The following is a 7,850-nucleotide window of genomic DNA, read 5'->3' as shown; positions in this document are numbered from 1 at the left end:
ATCATATTAGTCTCCGACACTCCTCCCAGTCGTCGTAGACTCCGGGAACCTTACCCTTGTACACGACATACGACGGCATCGCTATGCACTAGCCAAACGAAACGTTAGTACCAATTCACAGACAATACATAAGCAATATGTAAGTATGCAACAGAACGATCAGAAAAGAAAAGCAAGACATTAATAGCATCGATTACATCTAAGTTGAACGACTCTCGAAACCAAAGAGACATACTACGAGTTCATTAAAGTTTAATTACAACATGAACCAATCGATGTTTTAGAACTAGACACAGCATCACTGCTTTCGACTCGACTCAAGGGACCAGAGCGTGGATGAAGCCGCCGTCTATCGTGGGAGTCATGAAATAACGGGCGATGTCAGCCTGCATTTGTAGCATTGTGTCGATGTCACTGTTGGACGGTTGATTTCTGAGGTAGAACTGCCCCGAGGTACGAAGGACATCTTGATGGATGATTTCCGCAAACTCCGACTGGATGCGAAAGAATTCTTGTCTGATGTCCGCGTCCTGGATTGCCGACATGCTCGCGGCCCAATCTTTGAGTTTACTCGGTAGCAGAAGTTGATGATGGTCCCGTACGATCGCCCGCATGTGATGGATGGCGTAGTAGGCACCCTTTTGACCTCCAGGCGGCTGCTTGACGCAGCAGAATGTCGTATTGTGGGAGAACACGTGCTTGCCGTACTTACGAATAGGCCTGGTGAAGGTGCCTCGAGATTTGGCGTAGCCGGGAAGAACATCATCAAGAACATTCTTGACATTTGTGTAGTCTATGTTCGACTGACGGTCTGGGTCGAAATACGTGGCCATGGAATATTTGGGGCTTAGGAGAATGAGCGTGCAATGTGTGTCACTGCAGAAAACATGGAATGTTAAAAGAAAAACGATCAAAATCTAAGAATTCATATGTTACGGGCCGGTTGAGGGGAGGACTTACTCGGGAAAGTAAGGCACGAGGAAGTTATCCTTATCTTGGTTTGCCAGAATAACGCCTTCGAGGTAAGAACTCGCGACTTGCCGGTCCCCAGCGCTGCCCAAGATCTTGGCACGCATGTAGAAGGGGTCAACTATCACGATGTCCGGGGTCTTGTCGCGAATGATCCGCATGTCCATACTCAGCGAAAATAGCCGAACGAAGGTGTAGTGCAGCGGATGAAGGTTCAACATAGCATGGATGTCATCAAACCGCAGGATGATCGTACGCCCGATGGAGTTATCCACAAAGCCCTTGCCCTCTGGCACCTTGGCCGCGAAAACCAGGTATGCCACATCCTTCTCTCTGAGACGCCGCTTATCCAAAGAAAGAACACTGTCATGCAGACTCCGCATAGCACCGGTTGCAGCAGTGAGCATATTTGTCGGTAGCATCGCCCTACCCGCCACATGCACCCTCGTCGAGATATCCTTAGGTGAAGGTGGCCCGTCCAGAGCACGGATCGTACTCGGTGCCGGCTGGCTCGCACCCTTGTTAGTCTTTCTTTTGTGTGCCTTCTTCTTCTCCTGTAATGGGACCGAGTTCTGCTCACAGACCGCCTTCTTGAGTCTGTTGGGGCTGATAATATTTCGCACCTTGCCTATCTGAGGCTCGGTGAAGTCGGCAGCTGGAGGCGTCTCCTGAGAGCTGAACGGCAGACGACGCCTGTTGCAACTTGGCTTCTCCATGGTACCAGCTAGATCGCGCACGTCTTTTGTTGGGTTGGGTTCTTGAGAAGGAGGCCCCATGAAGTCGCCATCGTACCCATGAACGGCAAAGTACTGATCGACGTTGCCAAATGTATCGTCGTCGTCGTCGTTCTGATCCTGTGCCATATGCATGTTTGGATCCAGTGGCATAGGGATGTCCGGCACCGTTGCGGCGGTCTTGCCATGGGGCCGACTTGGCGCCGGCACGACTAGCGGTGTTGTCTTTGGGGTGGTGTCCCCCGCCCCCAAACGAATCTGGCTCTTCAGCCAAAGCAGGGGCAAGCTCAGGCAGGCGCTGAGGGTCATCACGTCATCATCGTCGGCCCCGACGGGTCGAATCGGAGGTAACAACTCGTCGCAGCCTGGCAGCACCCGAACCAGTTGAACCCTAAACAAGTTGGGTGGCATCTGGGTACCGTGGAACAAGGGGTTGCCCGGTTGAACAATTTTGCCCTTGGAGACATCGACCAACTCGTTGTTCACGAAGTGCAGGAGAGTGCACGGAACGTCGGCGGCGCCCTGTGAAAACATGTAGGGCGTCAGGGATGCCCAATCAAAGGCAAGGAGATGAAGTCCTCGGCCGAGAGAGGCTTAATTAGTTACCGTGATGATGGCGTCGAGCTCTGCTAATGTCCAGGCACCGCCAACGGCGGGCGTCCAGTTGACGGAGGGGCCGCTTGCTACAGAGGTGCCGGCCGGCGTACACCCGGGTGCATTAATCTCCCGTGCCGGCGTCGGAGACACCAATGCCTCCTCCGCCAGAGACACCAATGGCCCCGCCATTGCACTCTGCGAGTTGCTGGCCGTGAAGCTAGGAATCGAGGGCGGCCCCTGTTGGCCGCCCGCAATCCACGCACTCAACCCCTCGATCAAGGTAGGCACAATGGCGGTGATCGTCGCTCCGAGTTGTTGTTGCACTTGCTCTTGGACAATCTCCGGAATCCACGCCACCTGTGCCTTGAGTTCTTGAACCTCGCGCGCCTGGCTTTCCGAGCTGGTCTTTTTCTCCTTTCGCCCACCATTGTTATAGTATGACGACCATTTTGTCGACAAGCCTTTGCCGGCCACACGACCAGCTGACGTCGGCTTACTGAGCTTATCCTTGTTCTTCATTACATTCAACGCCCTATTTAGAGTGGTGTCCCAAGGGTTGCTCTTAGTCGACCCCGCGCTACTGCTTTCAGTCGCCTGCGGAAGGAATGTGAACCATTTAGAAATTTGGCTTCATTAATTAGAATGCAACCATATGGAGCTAATTACGCGGGGGTGTATTCCTTACCAGAACAAGCTCAAGCGTCCCGGTCTTCGGATCCGTGGTAAGCTTCTTTGTTTTTGGGTCCTTCTTGTACTAGGCCCTGACAAAGTTCCTGGTCTGCTTGTCACCGTATTTATCAAAGAGGGGCGGTAGGCCTTGCTCGGCATGGTCCGCCTCCTCCTTGTCCCATATAGGCTCCGCCACTCTGTAACCGCCGGGACCGAGTGTGTGTTCCCCTAAGTTCAGCTCCCGCATTTCTTTCCCCCACTGACTTGATTGGGAGTTTGCCATGCTCGAGCAATTGATCTTGAAGTCGTTGTAGTCAGCTTCGGTGATCGAAGGATTTTTCTCCTAGATCTTCTCATAACTCTCACCTTTCTCGATCATTCTCTTCACATTGCTTTTCCAAGTAGACAGGGCCTTGCTCATCTTCATGACAGCAGCATTGTTCACTTTATTCCCTTTGAGGCTTGTGTTTTCAAATTCAGCGGGGAACTTGTATCGTTCGTGCAGCTTCGTGAACAGGAGGTTGCGCAAATTCCCTCGGTTAGGATGCCTCAGGTTCTCGGTGTTGATCGAGACGGTGCTCCGGAGAATGCACCCGAGCTGAAGCGAGTACCCCTTGACTATTCGTTCGGGCGCCGTTGGATTCCAGTCGGAGTCCACTTCAGTAACTTCCTCCTTGAGGGTGCGGAGCATGGTCGGGCGCCGGTCCTTCCGTTGCCTCTTCGGTTGGCTGCCATCTGTGCGTGCGCCGCCATCATCAGTGGTGGCATCCTCGGAGGCACCATCAATGGTGGCATCAGTGGGGTCATCCTCGGCGGTACCATCAGTGGTCTCAGGATCAGTGGGGAAGGCGGCGTCCTCATACAAGTGAGGTTGTTCCTCCATCTCCTGGGACAGCTCCCAGAATGCCTTGCCACCCGAACCCCCGGCCTCATTGTTGTTGGCCATGTTTCTCTCTAAATAGGAACAAAGTTTGGTCAAAAGGTTGGTTATTATAAAGGAACAAGATCATGGTCTCATCATTTAGGGTTTGTCGACACCGAGGCATCATAAAAGCCAAGCTTTTATCATTGAGGGTTTTTCGACGCCGAGGCACCCTAAAAGCCTAAGCTTTCATCATTAGTCACAAGTACCCCGGCCCATGCATTAGTCACAAGTACCCCATATGTCCTATTTTTAGCAAAGTCATGCTAAAATTCACGGAAAATTTCAGCATGGCCTTTGCTAAAAATAGGACATATGGAGTACCCGAATTTGCTGGAACGGAAGTTAATCGACATTCCAGCAAACTCAAGGGCCTCTCGGGTGGACAAGGCAAAAAAGGCCTCCATCACAACATGGAAAATACATTGGCATGTGAAGAGGTGAAACAATATATGCATCTCCAAGCAGTATCATTCAACATTTTGGACAAACCACTGCAAGCAATACTGGATCAAATACAAGAAGAATGTGAGAAAATGCAGACAAATACTAACAGATTGAGGTGTTTAACTTGTGGTGCTCTCTGTGCTATTAACATTTCAAGTCAAAACCTTTTCTGGTTAGTAAGTGTTTCTTGAGCATATGTATGTAGTAAGTGTTTCTGCTCTCAGTGTTTCAGAACACATATTTTAGCTACCTCGTACCAGTGCTATTACCCAGCAGTTAATTAGCTTTTGCTTTTGCTTTTCAGTGCCAAATTCTAGCTAGTACCAGCAAATTAACATCTAGCAGCAATCATTTTCAAATATATATACACTGGACATTTTAATATTAACCTAAGGAAAAATGAATAGTTAGGTTAATTACCCACTGTTAGTTATTTAGTCTGATGCTTTGTTCTACACTTTGATGCAAATTAGTATATAGAAGAAGCTATTTACTAGCAGTACCATATACAAAAGACATTCAGTCTGATGCTATTTACTAGCAGTACTAGCAGTTTTTCTTCTTCTTCAATAACTGTATTGTCCATCAGACTGTATTGGCCATATATAAAAGACATTCAGTCTGATGCTATTTACTAGCAGTAGTAGCAGTTTTTTTTTCTTCATTAACTGTACTAGCAGTTTTTTTTCTTCTTCATTAACTGTATTAGCTATTTACTAGTAGTACTAGCACTTGGATCATATGCTAATGCTACATTGATACATCATCATGCTGGGTAATATTAAACCCAAGCAACATTATAATCAACCCAAGATACATCAACTACTGTACTGTCCTGCCTAATAAAAACAGTCATGCCAGCATATAGTATATAAATCTGAATTTTTGTTTACAAGAAGAGTGCCCATTGCAATGTAAACCTGAGAACACAACTCACCTCAAGTGCAGTATATAGCAGACACCTACTTCTTCAGTCAAGTGCAGTAAAAGATCGTTTGCAGAACCTGTTTAGTCAGAGTTGAACATTAGAATCCATAGTATGCTCTACTATGCCTGTAAAGGAACACCTGCTAGCTAGCTGCTGTCGAGTTGCCAGCATTCGTCGTTAGTGAAAAAAAATGAAGAAGAAAAAAGGCTTGCATGCACTGGTTTGCCAAAACAGAGCACTTTAGTCCTCTGTTTTTGCTAACTGCTACACATACCCCCAAGTGAACCACCACAACATCTAAAAGCTAACATTGTTTTTGCTTATATAATCAGACTTTTTGTGCGAAAAAAACCATAGAACAACTGCTCCAAATTTCTAAATAAACTGCCATTTCATTTTATTCAATAATGAACTGTACTCTTTATGGGTTTTTTTAGTTAAATGCAGAAAATCCAAAGTTAATTCCGCCGGGCTTTTCTATGTTTTTATACATAACTGCTAAAACCCTAGGAGTTAACTGAGCCACCAACAGAATGTTGACTTAAAAAGAGAGAGTCACGGACAGTGACATGATACATTTTCATAAAATTAGCTAGTTTTACTTATGGTGCACAAAGGAACAAGTTATGGTAAGTAGAAAAGAATGCAGAAGGCACATATTATGGTAAGTAGAAAGGAATGCAGAAGGCACATCGCATGAAGTTCTTTCTCGACTCAAGAATGCAATTCTATGAATATAAGTCCAAGCATATAATCCATGAAAATTACATTTCTAGATTGATAAAAAATATTAGTAATAAACATGGTTTAGGTGTCTTGTATGAAATCCAACATAAATATCATCTAAAACAGAGAATTGCACAAATAAATATCCTCAACTGTGGTTCTGGGCCTTATAAAAACTATTTTGTTGGGCAAATCCACTTGTGTTGTCATGGAGTGTACAAGCACGCTAATGACGTGCTTTTGTTTGGTACTTTGGTGCATGAAAGTCTGAAACCATCAACCAAATCAGCAGCTTTTCAGAAGCTACATTTCCTTCAAAATACATTTGAGAATCGCACTAATTCTTTTTCATGCAAGCATGTTCCAGTGGTAGTTAGCCTGTTTGACAATCAAATTATAGGATTAATAGCTAAAGTGATCAATTATGCCATGAAGACATGTTTCAGTATAAACAAGGTAGTAGTCCTCCCCAAGTAAAGTTATCAAGTCAAATTGTTCATGGTGCACTGGCAATTCAGTACGCACCAGGCTTACTAGTTAATTTTGCATCCCCGACTAGAGCAGTTCATACAATGTCTTTCACATACTAATAACACACCGTCAGAACACCATATCCAGCTACCCGACTAGACATCGGAGTCCCAAATCCTGTCCCAAGCATCCGAGAGTCAAACCGCAAGCCCTTCCCAATCCTCAATTGCAGAGGAGCTGAATTCAGAAACACCGCAACCGCAACCAAAATCCACCCAGTCAACCTGAATTTCGCAGCTCACGGATTTGTTGCAGCCCTGACGCCGTAAATTTCGCAAGATGTCTGTACATGTACAAGGCAGTAGAGCGCAATTCCACGGGGTTGACGGACCGTACCTAGAGGTAGAGGAAGGGGTCGGCGACGAAGTTGCTGGGGTAGCCGGCGTCGGTGGCGGAGGCGCAGGTGAGCACCAGGTTGGCCACTGGCCACGCGGAGCCGTTGGCGCTGCTCTTCCCTTCCTGCGCGAACAAATCAAAACAGCAGTGAGCATCCCAGCGCCTCCCCGAAAGTCAAAACCCACACCAAACACACACAGCCTTGAAGCTCGAGGCTCCTCACCAGCTCGATGGGGCGGAGGTGGAAGGGGCTGCTGCCGTAGAAGACCCCGATGGCCCAGGAGCCCTCGCCGTCGGGCCGGCACCCGAGGGCCTCGGGCTCCGAGAGGCGGAACGAGGCGACGACCACCCAGAAGTAGGCGCCCCTGACAAGCGCGGCGGCCGCGGCCGCGACGAGCAGGAGAGGTATCAAGGCGTCGAGGCGTCGAGGCAACGTCGGGGCGGCGTCGAGGCGTCGAGGCGGCGTCGAGGCGTCGAGGCGGCGTCGAGGCGTCGAGGCGGCGTCGGGGCGGCGTCGAGGCGGCGGGGCAGCAGCGTCGGGAGAGGAGAGGGGAAGGGGATCGAGGGCGAGGGCGAGGGAGAGAGAGGGGATAGGTTTGGGCCGGGGAGGAAATATGGATGGGGGCGGCACAATACTAATGGCGCACCACCCCTCGGTGCGCCATAAGTACATCCATACTAATGGTGCACCTCACCCTGGTGCGCTATTAGTATTTTTTTGATTTCTGCTCGAGCCAACAGGTTATCTTCCACCTGACCTGATCCTCATCAAGTTCCCTCTACTAGCTCAACTGGTCAGCAGCCAGTTCTCACACCAGGAGGTCCTGGGTTCGATTCCCAGGCTCCACAATTTTTTTATGCATTTAAAATGCTGTTTGATACTTATTTGTGTTTAAATATGTTCAATCTTGTTTAAATCATAACAGTAATATTTTTTTTATAAGACAGTAATAATTTTTTTAAAAATATCATCAAACAGTAATGTCGGTGG

This window comes from Triticum dicoccoides, chromosome 3B (assembly GCF_002162155.2).
Source record: "Triticum dicoccoides isolate Atlit2015 ecotype Zavitan chromosome 3B, WEW_v2.0, whole genome shotgun sequence".
In the NCBI taxonomy this organism is placed as follows: domain Eukaryota; kingdom Viridiplantae; phylum Streptophyta; class Magnoliopsida; order Poales; family Poaceae; genus Triticum; species Triticum dicoccoides.
Note: the sequence above shows the minus strand (reverse complement) of the source record.